This window comes from Panulirus ornatus, chromosome 20 (genome assembly GCF_036320965.1).
Source record: "Panulirus ornatus isolate Po-2019 chromosome 20, ASM3632096v1, whole genome shotgun sequence".
NCBI lineage: Eukaryota > Metazoa > Arthropoda > Malacostraca > Decapoda > Palinuridae > Panulirus > Panulirus ornatus.
Window position 1 is genome coordinate 15264861 of NC_092243.1, and position 22999 is coordinate 15287859.

At 40.4% G+C, this 22999-nt stretch overlaps 1 protein-coding gene across 3 annotated transcripts in view; it reads left to right on the forward strand.

The window, feature by feature from the left end:
* The window catches only part of LOC139755943 (androgen-induced gene 1 protein-like), a 151590-nt gene that overhangs the window by 26881 nt on the left and 101710 nt on the right, over positions 1 to 22999 (forward strand). The window contains exon 1 of one of the 3 annotated variants that reach the window (XM_071674724.1): positions 6601 to 6690. The exons of 1 other annotated variant lie outside the window; for it this stretch is intronic. The gene's annotated coding sequence lies outside the window, so the exon portion shown is untranslated. Of the gene's footprint in view, positions 1 to 6600; positions 6691 to 22999 lie in introns of those variants that run through there. One more of the 3 variants, XM_071674725.1, reaches the window with a different exon arrangement.

A 22999-nucleotide genomic window follows, 5' to 3' on the forward strand; every position in this document is an offset into this window, starting at 1 on the left:
CAAACTTCTAACAATGTGGATCTCTTACTACCTCTTCGACCATAACAAGGATGTAGGACAGATGATTTCCGAGCAACGAGGTTAACTTCATTTCATATACCCACCATATATCTTTAGTCCTGAGAATAGTCATATTCTCTATGTCCAAAATTTCCAGCAAGGTAATCATAAAGAGGGCTCAGAAACATATTTTAAGCAAACGTTTCACTCATCTAAATCAATTAATCATCAGATAAGAAGTACGTGAAACAAGGCTTCTTACAAGATATAAGCTATTCGGAATAAACAGAAGAGGATTAATTCACACTCGTTTCTAAACCAGATTGGAATCAGGAGCCAACCTCCTACTTTCTCCCTTGGCTTCACCTCTGTTCAAGTTATTTTCATTCGCCATAAAATTCCTCTTGCCTCTCACTAATCCGAATATCTGACCGGTTTAGGATAGAGGTAAATTTTTCCCTCTATACAAGAGGGTAAAATCCCCCCCCCCCCCTCTCAACGGAGGAGAGAGGGATCTTCTGCTCCCGTCAAGAGCGGAAACTTGACTCCTATGAATCCGGTCAGGAAGTTGACGTAGAAGGCTCATGCGCAGTAAGAAAAAATAAACCAGCTCGTGACATACCAGTAAATGTTAATATGTAAACTTCCTTTCTTTTATCATATATATATATATATATATATATATATATATATATATATATATATATATATATATATATATATATTTTTTTTTTTTTTTTTTTTTTTTTTGCTGTCTCCCGCGTTTGCGAGGTAGCGCAAGGAAACAGACGAAAGAAATGGCCCAACCCCCATACACATGTATATACATACGTCCACACACGCAAATATACATACCTACACAGCTTTCCATGGTTTACCCCAGACGCTTCATATCCCCTGATTCAATCCATTGACAGCACGTCGACCCTGGTATACCACATCGATCTAATTCACTCTATTCATTGCACACCTTTCACCCTCCTGCATGTTCAGGCCCCGATCACTCAAAATCTCTTTCACTCCATCTTTCCACCTCCAATTTGGTCTCCCACTTCTCTCGTTCCCTCCACCTCCGACACATATATCCTCTCGGTCAATCTTTCCTCACTCATTCTCTCCATGTGCCCAAACCATTTCAAAACACCCTCTTCTGCTCTCTCAACTACACTCTTTTTATTTCCACACATCTCTCTTACCCTTACATTACTTACTAGATCAAACCACCTCACACCACATATCGTCCTCAAACATCTCATTTCCAGCACATCCACCCTCCTGCGCACAACTCTATCCATAGCCCACGCCTCGCAACCATACAACATTGTTGGAACCACTATTCCTTCAAACATACCCATTTTTGCTTTCCGAGATAATGTTCTCGACTTCCACACATTCTCCAAGGCTCCCAGGATTTTCGCCCCCTCCCCCACCCTATGATTCACTTCCGCTTCCATGGTTCCATCCGCTGCCAGATCCACTCCCAGATATCTAAAACACTTTACTTCCTCCAGTTTTTCTCCATTCAAACTTACCTCCCAATTGACTTGACCCTCAACCCTACTGTACCTAATAACCTTGCTCTTATTCACATTTACTATTAACTTTCTTCTTTCACACACTTTACCAAACTCAGTCACCAGCTTCTGCAGTTTCTCACATGAATCAGCCACCAGCGCTGTATCATCAGCGAACAACAACTGACTCACTTCCCAAGCTCTCTCATCCCCAACAGACTTCATACTTGCCCCTCTTTCTAAAACTCTTGCATTCACCTCCCTAACACCCCCATCCATAAACAAATTAAACAACCATGGAGACATCACACACCCCTGCCGCAAACCTACATTCACTGAGAACCAACCACTTTCCTCTCTTCCTACACGTACACATGCCTTACATCCTCGATAAGTATATATATATATATATATATATATATATATATATATATATATATATATATATATATGTATATATAGTGAAGTGTTTTAGATATCTGGGAGTGGATCTGGCAGCGGATGGAACCATGGAAGCGGAAGTGGATCATAGGGTGGGGGAGGGGGCGAAAATTCTGGGAGCCTTGAAGAATGTGTGGAAGTCGAGAACATTATCTCGGAAAGCAAAAATGGGTATGTTTGAAGGAATAGTGGTTCCAACAATGTTGTATGGTTGCGAGGCGTGGGCTATGGATAGAGTTGTGCGCAGGAGGATGGATGTGCTGGAAATGAGATGTTTGAGGACAATGTGTGGTGTGAGGTGGTTTGATCGAGTAAGTAACGTAAGGGTAAGAGAGATGTGTGGAAATAAAAAGAGCGTGGTTGAGAGAGCAGAAGGGGGTGTTTTGAAATGGTTTGGGCACATGGAGAGAATGAGTGAGGAAAGATTGACCAAGAGGATATATGTGTCGGAGGTGGAGGGAACGAGGAGAAGAGGGAGACCAAATTGGAGGTGGAAAGATGGAGTGAAAAAGATTTTGTGTGATCGAGGCCTGAGCATGCAGGAGGGTGAAAGGAGGGCAAGGAATAGAGTGAATTGGAGCGATGTGGTATACCGGGGTTGACGTGCTGTCAGTGGATTGAATCAAGGCATGTGAAGCGTCTGGGGTAAACCATGGAAAGCTGTGTAGGTATGTATATTTGCGTGTGTGGACGTATGTATATACATGTGTATGGGGGTGGGTTGGGCCATTTCTTTCGTCTGTTTCCTTGCGCTACCTCGCAAACGCGGGAGACAGCGACAAATATATATATATATATATATATATATATATATATATATATATATATATATATATATATATATATATACTTATTTATTCTTTATGCTTTGTCGCTGTCTCCCGCGTTAGCGAGGTAGCTCAAGGAAACAGACGAAGGAACGGCCCAACCCACCCACATACACATGTATATACATACACGTCCACACACGCACATATACATACATATACATCTCAACGTATACATATATATACCAACTCAGAAATTACAAACTCAGACATACATATATATACAAACTCAGACATATACATATATACACATGTACATAATTCATACTGTCTGCCCTTATTCATTCCCGTCACCACCCCGCCACACATAAATTGACAGCCCCTCCCCCCACATGTGCGCGAGGTAGCGCTAGGAAAAGACAACAAAGGCCACATCCGTTCACACTCAGTCTCTAGCTGTCATGTGTAATGCACCGAAACCACACCTCCCAGACGCTTTACATGCCCTGGTTCAATCTATTGACAGCACGTCGACCCCGGTATACCACATCGTTCCAATTCACTCTATTCCTTGCACACCTTTCACCCTCCTGCATGTTCAGGCTCCGGTCACTCAAAATCTTTTTCAATCCATCTTTCCACCTCCAATTTGGTCTCCCACTTCTCCTCGTTCCCTCTACCTCTGACACATATATCCTCTTTGTCAATCTTTCCTCACTCACTCTCTCCATGTGACCAAACCATTTCAAAACACCCTCTTCTCCTCAACCACACTCTTTCTTACCACACATCTCTCTTACCCTTTCATCACTTACTCGATTAAACCACCTCACACCACATACTGTCCACAAACATCTCATTTCCAGCACATCCACCCTCCTCCGCACAACTCTATCTGTAGCCCACGCTATATATATATATATATATATATATATATATATATATATATATATATATATATATATATATATATATATATTACAGAGGTATAAGTTTGTTGAGTATTCCTGGTAAATTATATGGGAGGGTATTGATTGAGAGGGTGAAGGCATGTACAGAGCATCAGATTGGGGAAGAGCAGTGCGGTTTCAGAAGTGGTAGAGGATGTGTGGATCAGGTGTTTGCTTTGAAGAATGTATGTGAGAAATACTTAGAAAAGCAAATGGATTTGTATGTAGCATTTATGGATCTGGAGAAGGCATATGATAGAGTTGATAGAGATGCTCTGTGGAAGGTATTAAGAATATATGGTGTGGGAGGCAAGTTGTTAGAAGCAGTGAAAAGTTTTTATCGAGGATGTAAGGCATGTGTACGTGTAGGAAGAGAGGAAAGTGATTGGTTCTCAGTGAATGTAGGTTTGCGGCAGGGGTGTGTGATGTCTCCATGGTTGTTTAATTTGTTTATGGATGGGGTTGTTAGGGAGGTAAATGCAAGAGTCCTGGAAAGAGGGGCAAGTATGAAGTCTGTTGGGGATGAGAGAGCTTGGGAAGTGAGTCAGTTGTTGTTCGCTGATGATACAGCGCTGGTGGCTGATTCATGTGAGAAACTGCAGAAGCTGGTGACTGAGTTTGGTAAAGTGTGTGGAAGAAGAAAGTTAAGAGTAAATGTGAATAAGAGCAAGGTTATTAGGTACAGTAGGGTTGAGGGTCAAGTCAATTGGGAGGTGAGTTTGAATGGAGAAAAACTGGAGGAAGTGAAGTGTTTTAGATATCTGGGAGTGGATCTGTCAGCGGATGGAACCATGGAAGCGGAAGTGGATCATAGGGTGGGGGAGGGGGCGAAAATTTTGGGAGCCTTGAAAAATGTGTGGAAGTCGAGAACATTATCCCGGAAAGCAAAAATGGGTATGTTTGAAGGAATAGTAGTTCCAGCAATGTTGTATGGTTGCGAGGCGTGGGCTATGGATAGAGTTGTGCGCAGGAGGATGGATGTGCTGGAAATGAGATGTTTGAGGACAATGTGTGGTGTGAGGTGGTTTGATCGAGTAAGTAACGTAAGGGTAAGAGAGATGTGTGGAAATAAAAAGAGCGTGGTTGAGAGAGCAGAAGAGGGTGTTTTGAAATGGTTTGGGCACATGGAGAGAATGAGTGAGGAAAGATTGACCAAGAGGATATATGTGTCGGAGGTGGAGGGAACGAGGAGAAGAGGGAGACCAAATTGGAGGTGGAAAGATGGAGTGAAAAAGATTTTGTGTGATCGGGGCCTGAACATGCAGGAGGGTGAAAGGAGGGCAAGGAATAGAGTGAATTGGAGCGATGTGGTATACAGGGGTTGACGTGCTGTCAGTGGATTGAATCAAGGCATGTGAAGCGTCTGGGGTAAACCATGGAAAGCTGTGTAGGTATGTATATTTGCGTGTGTGGACGTGTGTATGTACGTGTGTATGGGGGTTGGGCCATTTCTTTCGTCTGTTTCCTTGCGCTACCTCGCAAACGCGGGAGACAGCGACAAAGTATAAAAAAAAAAAAATAAAAATATATATATATATATATATATATATATATATATATATATATATATATATATATATATATATATACTGACAATAGGAGAAGCATAAAGAGATGGGTATCAATTACAATGATTAGATCTGGCGAATCTCGTGTGCCTAGCCAGCGACACATTCATTGGCAATGATATATAACCGGTACCTCAGAATGTAAAGGATTTTTAGGATGGTGGTTGTAACCTGACCTTGACAACCTTATTCAACCCGGCAGTAGGGAGGCTTAGGACCTAAATATCCAACCTAATCGCATTAAACCTATCAAATGACTTTCACTTACTTTTGGCCAAACAAGGTCACTTGAACTTTAAATTTTAATGGGGTATGCGGTCTTAGAATTAAACTTAACACTTGAAGAAGGTGTAAATGAATTTCCAACTGGTGGATGTAATTTGACGTCATCGGCCTTCCTGACTCAGTTGCTAGGCCGGAATCTAAAACCAACCAACCATCTTAGTATTAAATAGTTTTCGACTGGTGGGTGTTGCTTTACGTTGACGGCCTTAACTACGTTGGCACTTGATAGGCTTGAAGCTCAGACAGCCAACCAACTACTCTCCCAATCCAGTGACCGCACTCGTTTCACAATTCTCAATAACTGTAGTCAACTCTGGCCTGAGTTCTTCGCACGAAATGGCTGCTGCTGCATTATAGTTGACTGGTATGACAGATCCTCTCCTGGAACAGCCAGCTCGTGAAATTGTACTTCTTACTTCTCATTACGTTGCTACTTCTGTGAGTTGTTTTCAGACACCTGAGGAACTCAAATAATCTCTAAGCTCATCGTATCTTATGTCATATTCTTTCCATGCTCTTCATATATCACAATCATAAGTAGTGCAGTCGTTATCTTACTTTACTGGATGGTGTGCCTTTCATCTTTTCTTTAATTCCTATCGCGAGAGAAAATCACGTTTCCGATTATTACTTATTATTTTCGTCCTTGTTTATATATGCACAGCCGATTTCGTCGTCTTGTCCGAATACAGCGTTTGTTTCGACTGGTTCAATAATATTATTTCATATATCCTCATCGTATGCCACAGATTGCTTCTTAACTAAATTCTTGTTGTTGTTAGCCATTAAATATAACAAACATCGCGGTCAGTGTTATTGTTAAGCAGCTTCACAGTAGTCAAGAGGCCGTTAAGCGAATCGAACACACACAGGCTACGGACAACCCAAGTTAAACTCCGGCTTAGAGTTAAATGTCACATTCCTGTCATACTGACTTGCATCTTCTTTTACCGATTTGAATCTTGTAATTATCATATAGTAAGAGGATTATGCAAATTTTCTACAAATTCGTAAGCAAAATGATGGCAAATAAATCGGTAAATGTTTTATATTGCTGAAAGTTTTTCACGACCATGATCAGTTCCACTGTAGTTATCATTGAGTGTACATATACTCGGCGTGCCCGTAACTAGTGTGACTTGGCTAGCTTGTTAGGGTGTACTGTGTAAGACAAACATTATTTCTTTGTAATCCTTATGTTTAGAGATTTCCCCCGCACCTTCATTTCTTCAAATTTATCACTAATAGATCGTTTATTGAGTTACTGTAAGGGAAAGAAGTGGTTGTGATGTGATGGAATCGTGCCTGAAACGAGTTGTTATCGAAGTGTAACATTTAGTCACAGGTGTATGTCTACATTGGAGTTATTAGATTGTGCTTGTAAGTAGGAACACAGCAAACGGGAAGTCCTCTTCGATAAGGCTGTATCATGTTCTGTGGTTGTAAAGAAATACTGTACAGTTGACGAACTGCCCTCTCGCCTTATCCATCACCATGGAACCCCAGAAAAGCCTAATTCCTCCTGTAATATATCTGTGGAACTACCACATCTCTCTCTCCCTATTTCTGCACAAACAGTTTCTACCCCTCGTATTGCCTACATAGTGCACACCACTGTCTATGTCAGTACATTTATGCTATGCTGTGTTAGCCAAGTTTCTGTACTTTGCTCTTAGCCCTCATATCCCTGAAGTAAAGACATCATTGTTATTAATATTTTTACTGCTATTATTATCGGTTATCATTATTGTCATTATTATCATTATTATCTTTACTATCATCATATAACACCAACCCCCTGTACAAAGGAGCATGAAAATGATGGCAATCTCTGCATCATGCAGTTTGTCAACTATACTGTATATTTTTATGACCACAGAACATAATACAGCCTTATCGAAGAGGACTTCCTGTTCGCTGTGTAAGGATATTCAATGTATAGATCATGTTGAGATGCCTGAGGATTGGTGGAATGCATGTATAGTGCCATTGTACAAAGGCAAAAGGGATAAAGATTAGTGTTCACCATACAGAGGCATAAGTTCGTTACGTATTCCTGGGAAATTGTAATGTCCCTCAACACTTTTGAACCTAATAACCTTCCTCTTAGTCACATATTCATGCATGTTGTAAAAGAGAAAACAGGTGTTTGGACAATGCTTATGAGGAGGGAGTGCAAATGACTGGGAGATGTATAAAAGAAAGCGGCAGGAAGTCAAGAGGAAGGTACAAGGGTTGAAAAAGAGGGCAAATGAGAGCTAGGGTGAGAGAATGTCATTAAACTTTACGGAGAATAAAAAGATGTTTTGGAAGGAGGCAACTAACGTGTAAGACAAGAGAACAAATGGGAACATTGGTGAAGGGGGCAAGAGGGGATATGATAACAGGTAGTGAAGTGAGGAGATGGAGTAGATATTTTGAAGGTCTGTTGAATGTGTTTGATGAGTTTGATAATAGAAAGGCAGATGTATAATGAAATGAATAACATTAATGAATATATATATATATATATATATATATATATATATATATATATATATATATATATATATATATATATTATTATTATTATTATTATTATTATTTTGCTTTGTTGCTGTCTCCCGCGTTTGCGAGGTAGTGCAAGGAAACAGATGAAAGAAATGGCCCAACCCACCCCCATACACATGTATATACATAGACGTCCCCACACGCACATATACACACACAGACATATACATATATACACATGCACACAATTCACACTGTCTGCCTTTATTCATTCCCATTGCACCTCGCCACACATGGAATAACATCCCCCTCCCCCCTCATGTGTGCGAGGTAGCACTAGGAATAGACAACAAAGGCCCCATTCGTTCACACTCAGTCTCTAGCTGTCATGCAATAATGCCCGAAACCACAGCTCCCTTTCCACATCCAGGCCCCGCAGAACTTTCCATGGTTTATCCCAGACGCTTCACATGCCCTGATTCAATCCATTGACAGCACGTCGACCCCAGTATAACACATCGATCCAATTCACTCTATTCCTTGCCCGCCTTTCACCCTCCTGCATGTTCAGGCTCCGATCACTCAAAATCTTTTTCACTCCTCGTGGTCAGTCTTTCCTCACTCATTATCTCCATGTGCCCATACCATTTCAAAACACCCTCCTCTGCTCTCTCAACCACACTCTTCTTATTTCCATACATCTCTCTTACCCTTACATTACTTACTCGATCAAACCACCTCACACCACATATTGTCCTCAAACATCTCATTTTCAGCACATCCACCCTCCTGCGCACTACTCTATCCATAGCCCACACCTCGCAACCATACAACATTGTTGGAACCACTATTCCTTCAAACATAGCCATTTTTGCTTTCCGAGATAATGTTCTCGACTTCCACAGATTCTTCAAGGCTCCCAGGATTTTCGCCCCCTCCCCAACCCTATGATTCACTTCCGCTTCCATGGTTCCATCCGCTGCCAGATCCACTCCCAGATATCTAAAACACTTTACATCCTCCAGTTTTTCTCCATTCAAACTTACCTCCCAATTGACTTGACCCTCAACCCTACTGTACCTAATAACCTTGCTCTTATTCACATTTACTCTTAACTCTCTTCTTTCACACACTTTACCAAACTCAGTCACCAGCTTCTGCAGTTTCTCACATGAATCAGCCACCAGCGCTGTATCATCAGCGAACAACAACTGACTCACTTCCCAAGCTCTCACCACCAACAGACTGTATACTTGCCCCTCTTTCCAAAACTCTTGCATTCACCTCCCTAACAACCCCATCCATAAACAAATTAAACAACCATGGAGACATCACACACCCCTGCCGCAAACCTACATTCACTGAGAACCAATCACTTTCCTCTCTTCCTACACGTAGACATGCCTTACATCCTCGATAAAAACTTTTCACTGCTTCTGACAACTTGCCTCCCACACCATATATTCTTAGTACCTTCCACAGAGCATCTCTATCAACTCTATCATGTGCCCTCTCCAGATCCATAAACGCTACATACAAATCCATTTGCTTTTCTAAGTATTTCTCACATACATTCTTCAAAGTAAACACCTGATCCACACATCCTCTACCACTTCTGAAACCACTCTGCTCTTCCCCAATCTGATGCTCTGTACGTATACATATATATATTTATACTTTGTCACTGTCTTCCGCGTCAGCAAGGTAGCGCAAGTAAACAGATGAAAGAATGTCCCAACCTACCCACCCACATGTATATACATACACGTCCACACAAGCACATGTACATACCTATACATCTCAACGTATACATATATATACACACACAGACATATACATATATACACATGTACATAATTCATACTGTCTGCCCTTATTCATTCCCGTCGCCACCCTGCCACACATGAAATGACAACCCCCTCCCCCCCGCATGTGCACAAGGAGGCACTAGGAAAAGACAACAAAGGCCACATTCGTTCACACTTAGTCTCTAGCTGTCATGTATAATGCACCGAAACACATCCAGGCCCCACACAACTTTCCATGGTTTACCCCAGATGCTTCACATGCCCTGGTTAATCCCTTGACAGCACATCGACCCTGGTATGCCACATCATTCCAGTTCACTCTATTCCTTGCACGCCTTTCACCCTCCTGCATGTTCAGGCCCTGATCACTCAAAATCTTTTTCACTCCATCTTTCCACCTCCAATTTGGTCTCCCGCTTCTCCTCGTTCCCTCCACCTCTGACACATATATCCTCTTGGTCAATCTTTCCTCACTCATTCTCTCCATGTGACCAAACCATTTCAAAACACCCTCTTCTGCTCTCTCAAACACACTCTTTTTAGTACCACACATTTCTCTTACCCTTTCATTACTTACTCGATCAAACCACCTCACACCACATATTGTCCTCAAACATCTCATTTCCAGCACATCCACCCTATTCCGCACAACTCTATCTATAGCCCACGCCTCGCAACCATATAACATTGTTGGAACCACTATTCCTTCAAACATACCCATTTTTGCTTTCCGAGATAATGTTCTCGACTTCCACACATTCTTCAACGCTCCCAGGATTTTCACCCCCTCCCCCACCCTATGATTCACTTCCGCTTCCATGGTTCCATCTGCTGCCAAATCCACTACCAGATATCTAAAACACTTCACTTCTTCCAGTTTTTCTCCATTCAAACTTATCTCCCAAGTGACTTGTCCCTCAACCCTGCTGTACCTAATAAACTTGCTCTTATTCACATTTACTCTCAGCTTTCTTCTTTCACACTTTACCAAACTCAGTCACCAGCTTCTGCAGTTTCTCACCCGAATCAGCCACCAGCGTTGTATCATCAGCGAACAACAACTGACTCACTTCCCAAGCTCTCTCATCCCCAACAGACTGCATACTTGCCCCTCTTTCCAAAACTCTTGCATTCACCTCCCTAACAACCCCATCCATAATCAAATTAAACAACCATGGAGACATCAAGCACCCTTGCCACAAACCGACATTGACTGAGAAATACTAACTTTCCTCTCTTCCTACTCGTACACGTGCCTTACTTCCTTGATAAAAACTTTTCACTGGTTCTAACAACTTGCCTCCCACACCATATATTTGTACTACCTTCCACAGAGCATCCCTATCAACTCTATCATATGCCTTCTTCAGATCCATGAATGCTACATACAAATCCATTTGCTTTTCTAAGTATTTCTCACATACATTCTTCAAAGCAAACACCTGATCGAAACAACCTCTACCTCTTCTGAAACCACACTGCTCTTCCCCAGTCTGATGCTATGTACATGCCTTCACCCTCTCAATCAATGCCATCCCATATAATTTCCCAGGAATACTCAAGAAACTTATACCTCTGTAATTTGAGCACTCACTTTTATCCCCTTTGCCTTTGTACAATGGCACTATGCAAGCATTCCGCCAATCATCAGGCACCTCATCATGAGTCATACATACATTAAATAACCTTACCCACCATTCAACAGTAAAGTCACCCCTTTTTTGATAAATTCCACTGCAATACCATCCAAACCCTCTGCCTTGCCGGCTTTCATCTTCCGCAGAGCTTTTACTACCTTTTCTCTGTTTACCAAATCGTTCCGCGTAACCCTCTCACTTTGCACACCACCTCGACCAAAACACCCTATATCTGCCACTCTATCATCAAACACATTCAACAAACCTTCAAAATACTCCATCTTCACTCCATCTCCTCACATCACCGCTACTTGTTATCACCTCCCCAATTAGCCCCCTTCTCTGAAGTTCCCATTTGTTCTCTTGTCTTACGCGCTTTATTTACCTCCTTCCAAAACATCTTTTTATTCTCCCTAAGATTTAATGATACTGTCTTGCCCCAACTCTCATTTGTCCTCTTTTTCACCTTTTGCACCTTTCTCTTGACCTCCTGCCTCTTTCTTTTATACATCTCCCAGTCATTTGCATTATTTCCCTGCAAAAATCGTCCAAATGCCTCTATCTTCTCTTTCACTAACAATCTTACTTCTTCATCCCACCACTCACTACCCTTTCTAATCTGCCCACCTCCCACACTTCTCATGCCACATGCATCTTTTGTGCACGCCACCACCACTTCCCTAAATATATCCCATTCCTCCCCCACTCCCCTTATGTCCTTTGTTCTCACCTTTTTCCATTCTGTACTCAGTCTCTCATGGAACTTCCTCACACAAGTCTCCTTCCCAAGCTCACGTACTCTCACCACTCTCTCCACCCCAACATTCTCTCTTCTTTTCTGAAAACCTCTACAAATCTTCACCTTCGCCTCCATTAGACATCCCTCCAGTTGCACCTCGCAGCGCATTAACATCCAAAAGTCTCTCTTTTGTGCGCCTATAAATTAACACGTAATCCAATAACTCTCTCTGGCCATCTCTCCTACTTACATACGTATACTTATGTATATCTCTCTTTTTAAACAAGGTATTCCCAATTATCAGTCCTTTTTCAGCACATAAACCTACAAGCTCTTCACCATTTCCATTTACAACACTGAACACCCCATGTACACCAATTATTCCCTCAACTGCCACATTATTCACCTTTACATTCAAATCGCTCATCACTATACCCTGGTCTCATGCATCAAAACTACTAACACACTCACTCAGCTACTCCCGAAACACTTGCCTCATGCTCTTTCTTCTCATGCATCAATAATCACCGATCTCTCTCCATCCACTTTCAGTTTTACCCATATCAAATCTAGAGTTTACTTTCTTACACTCTATCACATACTCCCACCACTCCTGTTCCAGGAGTAGTGCTACTATTCCCTTGCTCTTGTCCTCTCTCTAACCCCTAACTTTACTCCCAAGACATTCCCAAACCACTCTTCCCCTTTACCCTTGAGCTTCGTTTCACTCAGAGCCAAAACATCCAGGTTCCTTTCCTCAAACATACTACCTATCTCTCCTTTTTTCTCATCTTGGTTACATCCACACACATTGAGACACCCCAATCTGAGCCTTCGAAGAGGATGAGCACTCCCCATGTGACTCCTTCTGTTTCCCCTTTTAGAAAGTTGAAATACAAGGAGGGGAGGGTATGTATAGGTATGTATATGTGCGTGTGTGGACATGTATGTATACGCATGTGTACGTGGGTGGGTTGGACCATTCTTTCGTCTGTTTCCTTGTGCTACCTCGCTAACGCAGGAGAGAGCGACAAAGTATAATAAATAAATGAATGAATGAATATATATTTTCCATGGTGTAGGGGAAAAAGAATTCTACCTCTGTATTCCCTCTATGTAGTGGAAAGCAAATAAAGGGGGAGGGAGATGGGGGGGAGTTGGAACCCCTGTAAATTGTATTTCAGTTTCTAAAATAAGGAATAGAAGGAGCCAAGCAGGTAGTACTCATTCTCCTTGAAGGCTCAGGCTGGGGTGTCTATATGTGAACATATGTAATGAAGATATATGTGTCAGAGGTGGAGGGAACGAGGAGAAGTGGGAGACCAAATTGGAAGTGGAAAGATGGAGTGAAAAAGATTTTGAGTGATCAGGTCCTGAACATGCAGGAGAGTGAAAGGCGTGCAAGGAATAGAGTGAATTGGAACAATGTAGTGTACCAGGGTTGATGTGCTGTCAATGGATTGAACCAGGGCATGTGAAGCGTCTGGGGTAAACCATGGAAAGTTCTGTGGGGCCTGGATGTGGAAAGGGAGCTGTGGTTTCAGTGCATTATTACATGACAGCTAGAGACTGAGTGTGAACAAATGGGGCCTTTGTTGTCTTTTCCTAGCGCTACCTCGCACACATGAGGGGGGAGGGGGTTGTTATTCCATGTGTGGCGGGGTGGCGATGGGAATAAATAAGGGCAGACAGTATGAATTATGTCATGTGTATATATGTATATGTCTGTGTGTGTATATGTATGTATTCATTGAGATGTAAAGGTATGTATATTTGCGTGTGTGGATGTGTATGTATATACATGTGTATGTGGGTGGGTTGGGCCATTCTTTCGTCTGTTTCCTTGCGCTACCTCGCTAACGCGGGAGACAGCGACAAAGGAAAATAAATAAATAAATAAATATGTAATGAAGATGAGAAAAGAGGTGAGATAGGTAGTATGTTTGAAGAAAGAAACTACGATGCACTGGCTCTGAAAAAAAGCTCAAGTGTCAGAAGTTGGTTAAAGGACAAGAGGTAAGGAAGGAGTAACACTACTACTGAAGCAGTTGTGTGAGTGTTATAAAGTGTAAGGAAGTAGATTCTAGGTTGATATGGGTAAAACTGAAAGTGGATGGTGAGAAATGGATGATCATTAGTGCTTAAGCACCTGACTATAAGATGAAGACATTTTAAGGCAAATGTTTTGGGAGCAGTTGAGAAAGTATGTCAACACTTTTGATGTAAAAGACCAGGTATTGTTGATGGGTGAATTATATGTGAAGGTGAATAATGTGGCAGTTGAAGATATAGTTGGGGTCATGGGGTATTCAGTATTATGTATGGAAATGGGATACCATATGGAGTTGTGTGTTGAAAAAGGACTAGTGATTGGGTTTACCTGTTTTAAAAAGAGTAACATACAAAAGAATACACTTATGAGATAGCCAGCAGTCACTGATGGATTATACATTAATTGATAGGTGTAAAGATAGAGGCTTTTGGATGTATATGTGCTGAGAGGGGTAACTGGTGGGATTTGTGATCACTATCTTGTGGAGGCGAGGGTGAAGACTAAGAGGTTTTGGAAAAAGAGGAAGAAGAGAGTGGTGAGAGTAAGTGAGCTTGGAAAGGAAACTTGTGTGAAGAAATACCTGGAAAAATTGAGTTTAGAATGGCAAAAGGTTAAAAAAATGAAGCAAGGGTAGTGGATGAGGAATGAGAGGTATTTAGAGAGGCAGTGATGGCACTTGCAAGAGATGCTTGTGGCATGTGAAAGGTGGGAAGTGGACAGAATAGAAAGGGTATTGAGTGGAGGGATGAATAAGTAAAGTTGCTAATGAAAGAGAAAAGAAAGGTGTTTAGGTGAGACTTACAGGGAAGGAGTGCAAATGATAGGAAGATGCATAAGAGAGAGCAACCTTAGGTCAAAAGGAAGGTGTAGGGATGAAAAAGAGGGAAAATAAGAGTTGGGGTGAGCAAGTATCATTACACTTTAGGAGAATAAGTAGATGTTTTGGAAAAAGGTAAATATTGTGCAAAAGACAAGAGAACAAATGGGAACAATGGTGAAGGGGGCAAAAGCGTAAGTGATAACAGGTTGTGTTGAAGTGAGGTGGAGATGGAGTGAGTGTTCTGAAGGACTGTTAAATGTGTTTGATGATAGAGTGACAGATTTAGGGTGTTGTGGACAGGGTGATATGCAAAATGAGAGAGAAATGAAGAGAGATTTGGTGGAGAGAAAAGAGGCAGTGAAAGCCTTGCATAAGATGAAATGTGGCAAGGTGGCTGTTGAATTTATCAAGAAAGAGAGTGATTGTGTTGTTGATTGGTTGGTAAGGATATTCAGTATAGGTATGGATCATGGTGAGGTCCCTGAGGATTGGTGAAATGCATCTGTAGTGCCATTGTAACAAGGCAGTTGGGATAAAAGTGAGTGTTCAACTATAGGGATACAAGTTTGTTCAGTATACCTGGTATATTTTACAGGAGGGATTTGATTAAGAGGGTGAAGGCATGTACAGAGCATTAAATTGGAGAGGAGTTATGTGGTTTCAGATTTGGTAGCGGATGTGTGGATATGGTGTTTGCCTTAAGTAAATTGTGCAAAAAATATTTAGAAAAATTGATAGATTTGCATGTGGCATTTATGGATCTGGAGAAAGCGAATGATAGAGTTAATAGCGATGTTTTGTGGAAGGTTCTTATAACGTATGGTGTGGTAGGAACGCTGCCAGAACCAAAGAAGTTTTTATAACGGGTGTAAGCTTTGTGTACGAGTAGGAAGAGAGAAAAGTGAATGGTTCCAGGTGAAGGTTGGTTTGCGACTGGGGGGGTGTGATGTCACCATGGTTGTTTAATTTGCTTATGGATGGGATGGTGAGGGAGGTAAATGCAAGAGTCTTGGAGAGAGGGGCAAGTGTGGAGTCTGTGGGAGATGATAGGATCCAAGAACTGAACCCTTTGGCACTCGAATGGTCACCTCAACTCATGTGGTAAAGGCTTCTCCAACATGTATCATTTGTTCCTTCCCACTGAGTTAATCTATTATCCATTGAATGAGTTTCCACCCTTATTCCTTCTTGAAGATCCAGCTTCTTAATCAGATTCCTATGTGGTACAGTGTCTAATGTTTTCTGGCAGTCCAGATACGAACAGCCCACCTAGTCTTCCTTTTTGTCAAGGACTAAGCTCACTCTCGTTTAAAACACTTAAGAGTTTAATTACACATGATTTCCTTTCCCTAAAACCTTGTGCCTCTCACTCAGGAAATCTCTCCTCAGTAGAAAGTCATCCACTTGCTTTCTAACAATCTTTTCCAGAACCTTACACCCCACCTCAATTGTGTTACTGGTCTGTAGTTCAGTGCCTGTTCCCAATCTCCTTTCTTCTATATACGTATGACATTTGCCCTTTCCCATTTTCTGGCAATAAGCCTCTTTCCAGTGACAGTAATAGAAGTACATAGTTTATGTCGTGTATCTGATAAACATAATTGCACACATCTTTAGCATTTTGGTGAAATTTCATCAGAATTTTGAGGAAAGGTTTTTGATTTTCAGCTGCCTTCTCCACAATATTATTTTCAAAGTTTCTTTATTCATCTTTTTTTTAGCCTACATGTTCATTTTGTGCTCTCTTAAACCTTGCAGTTGTTGGCTGGCCAGATTGACATCTGTATCTTTTTCATGAGTATGTTTGTGTGTTCTTTGGGAGAAGAGGCTTCTGCAGAATGGGTCAGGAGTGCTTCATGAGTAGGGGCTAGAGTGGTGTGATAAGAGTGTATTTTGTTTAATGTGAGCAAGAGTTGGTTGTTGTGGGTCTTGTGATTCACTTTGTTGAGTAAGGAGTGCCAATTTTGAATTAGTTTTTCAGTGATTAGGTTAGTGATGGTGTTGTTTAGAGCATAGATTTGTTTGGTTTTCCACTGATGGTGAGCGGTTGTGTCTGAGCTGTTTTTTTCGCAATTTGAGGTGTGTGACTTGTACCAGTCTACAAATATCTGTGACTAGATTTAGTCAGGGCTAGCAGGAAGTAATAACTGCACATCTTACTTGATTTATAAGACTGCTCCACTCAGCTGCAACTCAAATTACATGATTATTAATTTTTGGTTCATCTAGGAATGATTTCAAAATTATGTTTTCTTTTTAATGTGTCTACGGTTGTTCCATGCATGTTTTTTTTACTTCTGGCAGTACACTGAATATTTGTTCTGGCTTCCTTGCTGGGCTGTCATATATATTTGTCTGGTCTATTTTTGGTATGTTCCAAGGTGTTCCTGAGGACTTAATAATTTTGTAGTTTTCCCTGTTGAGAGCTTTCCAGGTTTAACACATTTTCTTTTATTTCTTCAGTTTATTTGTCATGCATAGATTATCATGTTTCTTCTCTTTTTTAGTTTCCCTGTTGAGAGCTTTCCAGGTTTAACACATTTTCTTTTATTTCTTCAGTTTATTTGTCATGCATAAATTATCATGTTTCTTCTCTCTGTTCTTGGCTTTATAGTTGCAGTTTTTTCAGCCTGTCATGGTGGTCCATATGTACCATCCCATCAATTTTGCTTGTGAAGTGCTTCAGAATTATCTCTTAAAATGTGTATTTTTAATTGATTTGTTGGTGACCATGTACCACAGCAATGTTCAGTTTTGCTTCTTATGTGTAGGAGCCTCTGAAAACACTGAACTATAGTTGCTGTCTCCCAGTGGCCTGGTAAGGGTGAGGCATTAAAGATTAAGAAGTGGCAATGGAGTTAATTGGTTATAAAGACCCTTAAGGGAGTTCCCAAACAGAATGAGCATCAGAGATATAGATAGATGTGTATATTAGAATTTTTCTGAAATAAATTTCAATCTCTTTTAGTGAAAGTTCTCAGAATTATACTGCTTATCACTTCATAATGCTATCTTATCAATTTTCTTTCTGAAATTTAGCTTCTCATTTATGGTGATACCCAGATCTCTAACATTTGGCCCTCTTTCGATGTTTCCCTGTCAGGCCTTTATATGGCACTACAAATGGATCTTTCCTTGACCCATAACTCTTTTGCCCAAATTTATCTTCATTTAATTCCATTAGGTTCATTTCTACCCATATGTAGATTGTTTAAATCATCGTGCATTGCCATGAAATCACTTTCCAGTCCAACAATTTTGCTTACTGTAGTTGTCATCAGCGAAGCTCCTTAGTATGCTGTTCTGTACTTCACTGTCGAGGTGTGATTATTATTATTACAAAGAGTATTGAGGTGTCCTAGATTGAACATCCACCTCAGACATGGTTCCATTTGCTATCACTTAGTAGACTTTCTGTCAGATAAAAAATCTTTAATCCATCTTCCTATCTTACCCTTAATGTTTTGTTTGGTTAGTTTCTCTGGCAAAGTCCTGTGGTTTACTTTATCATATGCTTTTGCAAAGTCAAGAAAAATAGTATCCATTCTTTTTCCTTGGATTAAACTTTCATATTTGATGATGAGTTTACATCTGAGTTTGCATACTTTTCCCAGCGCAAATCCATGTTGGCCATTGTTTATGTAACTTCTTGATGAGATGGTTTAACATATGTCCTTTTATTGCTCTATCAGAATTTTGTATAACGTGAAGTCAAGCTTGCTGTTCTGTGTTTGGTCAGATATTAGCTTAGATCCTCCTTTGTGTATTGATGGTACTTATGCCAGTTTGTGAATGTCTGCAATTCTGTTCTCACCCAAACTTCGCCTCATTAATAACATCATTGGTTTTGATATTGCTGGGATTTTATATGAGTATGGATAGGATTTTATATTGTCCTGAAGCAGAATTTTGTCTGAGCTGATCCGTCACTTTAATTATCCGATATTTCAATATCTATGAGCGCATTTCCTTAATGTTTGCTATAGAGTTCATCTTCAAGTTTTTTCTTAGATTTTAAGCTGAATACTAATTCATATTGTTCAACCAACATCATGCATATTTCGTTGGAGTAATTTTCATATCTATCTCCTGCATGTCTAATCTCCATTTTCATATCTTTTTTTGCTTTGTTCATATATGTAAATACAAAGAAATGCAGAAGAATTGAAACAGAACATACCACGGTTTCCTTTCGTGGCTCTCTGTGTTTGTGGAAGATATCAGATATTCAGACTAGTGTAGTTAAAGTTTGAAGGTATACACACCTCGACATTGCGTTATGTGGGAGCCAATGGATTAAAATAAAAATAAACTATTTACTAGTTTTATTAATATACACTTTTAATAGTTGATTGGCTTCCTTTTCCTCTTTATGCATTCACGAAGGCGTGAAGGTTCCAATTGTGCCAAGTTCTTGTGAAACTGTGGGTCCAAATTGTCACTCTTCACGAAAGGCTGCCTCAAATTTGGGGACACTGCTAGTATCCTCCCCTAAAAGTCGGCACTTAATGATGCTTCAAAAGTTCTGTGTTGGATTATTATCTGGGCTGTTTCTTCGCCAATCTTTGATGAAGTCGATTCCACAGTCAGTAAGCCACTGCCTTACAGATTTTTCCTTATGGCAAGGATCGCCATCCTGCATGGCACTTCTGAAAACAGCGGGTAAATAGTCCATCTGTAGTTGGAGGTAGCTGTGCTGATTCATGGTTTGATTTCTGGGTACTGTGACAAGGTCACCAATTTCATGATAAAACAACCACATCCCAATGCCAACTCAGTTCCCAGTTACAGAAAACGTGGTTTCGTCGCCCCATAGTATGTGGTTCCAATTTGGTCTTAAGGGTCCTTTAGAGTATGTTTTGGCAAACGCGACCCTACGCTACCCGTGCATAAGAGTGAGGAGGGACTTTCGGGTTCGATAGCAGCTGAAGTCCAGGTTGTCGTGGATGCGTCTATGAACGGTACGTATTGACACCACCATGCAGTCTAGGGCTTTTTTCTTTTAATTCCCGTGCTGACAAACGTGGATTAGCTCCTAGCTGACATTTCAGGATGGTTAGTGTGCATGGTGAAGTCTTCCTAGCCTTCATGGGTCTTCCCTTGTAAGCTGGTGTTGCCTTCCCTCCGCTGTTGCGAAATCTTTTTGTCCATACCTGAATTGATCGGACAGTATTATCGAGAGTCCTCGATAGTTCACTTACTAGCCTTTGTGCCTTGTGCAGACTAATAATTGAAGCTATTTGCTCTTTTGTCAAGTCCTTTCGCTTCCCCCTTGTGGCAAGAGAGCATGAAATCCTTCGGCAGCAGGATGCTCGTTGGAGCGTGGTAAATCTACAGCTCCTTTATTTTCACTCATAGATATATTTATATTTGTAAATTGCTTGCAATACAAGCACCTTGTTTAGATATGGAATAATTTCCGAAGCTAAAGAGGAAAAAATAGCTTCGAAAGTTTACCGTTATCAAAGAAGATGAAAGTTGATTATAAAGTTTTATAAAACGATGAGTGATGTTTAATGTGGCATGTAGGTATTTTCACTCAACAAGGTTACGTGTTTGTCTCATACTGCAATGGTGCCAACTTTATGGACTCGTAGTATGATTATTGTTTAGTGCCAGTTTTCATTATTCTGTAGATTATTATTTGCCAGTTTACGTAATTTTTTTTAGTATATCATTTGTGTCTGGCTTTATTTTTCATGACTCAAAGACAAAGATAGGCAAATTCGACGTTAAGAGTTCAAAGGCTCTTGACACTAGAGCATTACATGCGCTTTCAGATCGTCAGTTTAATTTCATATTTATTCGCCACGATGCGTTTTGCATTGGTCACTAATTTCTGGAGATACAATGTCAATCAGATACTGTTCCTGAAATGTTATACCACCTGTTATTTCGTTTTATGTCTGGCTGAGGAATACTTGAAATTGAAGAAATTGCCGAAACTGCATCTTACTCCCCCATTATTTGAAGGTTTGTGGTAGTATATTTCACAACTTTTTACTTCAGTGTGGTGATATTACGAAAATCTTTCATTATAGAATTAAACATTCTTTGAAAGACTCTCTCTCTCTCTCTCTCTCTCTCTCTCTCTCTCTCTCTCTCTCTCTCTCTCTCTCTCTCTCTCGTGTTTTATGAATGGCATGTAAACTCTTCATATGACTCAAAATTTAATTTGGAAAATAAACTAATGGAGATAACTGGCTGTTTTATTTCCGACTTTAGTAGTATGATGTAACAGGTGTCGTAAAGAGGTAAGGTACTGCGTTTACAGAGTAGATGGATGAGTCAGTGTTATAACTTTGCAAATTTTCAAGTTTTAACCAACAGTAATTACGTCTGATAATCATGAAATATCTAGAAATATCATAGATATATCCTAAATAATGCAGTTCCTTGATCTGTTTAACTATAAGTATACCAGTAAATGGCTGGAGATATTCCCGCGGCTGCCAGTCATTGTTTTCTGGTTATCAAAGTGACTTACCAACTCCACATACACCCTTTACCTGTTTGCGTCCACCCAGCTATCAGAACTGAGTGAACAGGTATATAAAGATGAAAGGCAACTCGCTGTTGTTTTCCTGGGCATGCTCGTATGTCTGCCCTTGTCGCAGTAAGATGATCGATAACCAGAGAAACTTTAGCGTTCTGACTGCTAGGGTGCGAGGATACGTTGGCCCTCTCGCGCATGATGCAATATCAAGGTGTGTACAAATAATTCGGAATAACTTGCGAATTGTCAGTGTGATTTAAGGAGGTATTGGTCTTGAAATATTTATCAAGTTTATTCTTTAAAGTATCCGTTAGTTCTGCTTTCAATCTCTAATTGGCAAAGCGTTCTATATGTAACAAACCTGTTTTAAGAAAAAATACTTCGCCTCATTCATGGTAAAACGTTTACCTTCAGGTGTGTATCCATTATTGAGTAAAGTCACACAAATCAAGTCTTAAGTAACTTATTAAATCAATATTAACAAAGCCTTTGATGATTATGATTATTTGAATTAGATCACTTCCTAGCCCCTTTTCAAAACTGAATAGACTGGAGTTATATAACGTCCTTCCATAGGGTTTATTTCTCAGCCCAGGAATCTTTTTTTTCGTAGGTGAGGTGATCAAATCTGAACACAATATTCAAGATGGGGACAAACCAATGAATTATAAAGAGTAGGGATGATTTCCCGGCACTTAAATTATAGGCCCTACATATGAATCCAGGAATTTGGATTGCTCATTTCACTGCTTCTGTGCACGCGTACATGGTATAAGGTCACCAGAAGTTATTATGCCCAAGTATTTTTCCTAATTTACCATTGTCAGGTCAACAGAATTCATACTGTAGCTCCTTTTTTGTTTTTGCTACCGATATGTAAAACTTTGCATTTATCAGTATTAAGATTGATTTGCCACCAGTGAGCCCTGTCCATCAGTTTATGTCTGTTGAAGATAGACATTCAATTTTTTTTTTTTGTTTATTTATTTCCCAGTTTTGTCATTGGCAAACCTTGATATTTTGTAATGCAGCTCATCGTCAGCATCATTAACACGCTTGAGAAAGAGAACCCAGTCCCATGACTGATTTTCTGGCACTCCGTTTATGTCTAACCACCACTCCAAGGCTTGACCACTAATGACGACTCTTTCATGGCCAGCCAACCAGTTTTCTATCATCTGAACCACAGGTCTGTTGTGACTTACTGTTTGATAGGTAACCTTTGACGCAGAACCTTATCGAAAGCTTTTTGAAAACCTAGCCAGATTACATAACCGCTTTACTTTCGTCATACATGTTGGTTATGTAAGTAACCAAGCAGATTTATAGACATGAACGATATCATGGAGAACCAAACTGAGAGTCGATCATTAGGTGTTGATCTTCTAAATTGTTTACAATTCTATCTCAAATGATGGGTTCCATACGTTT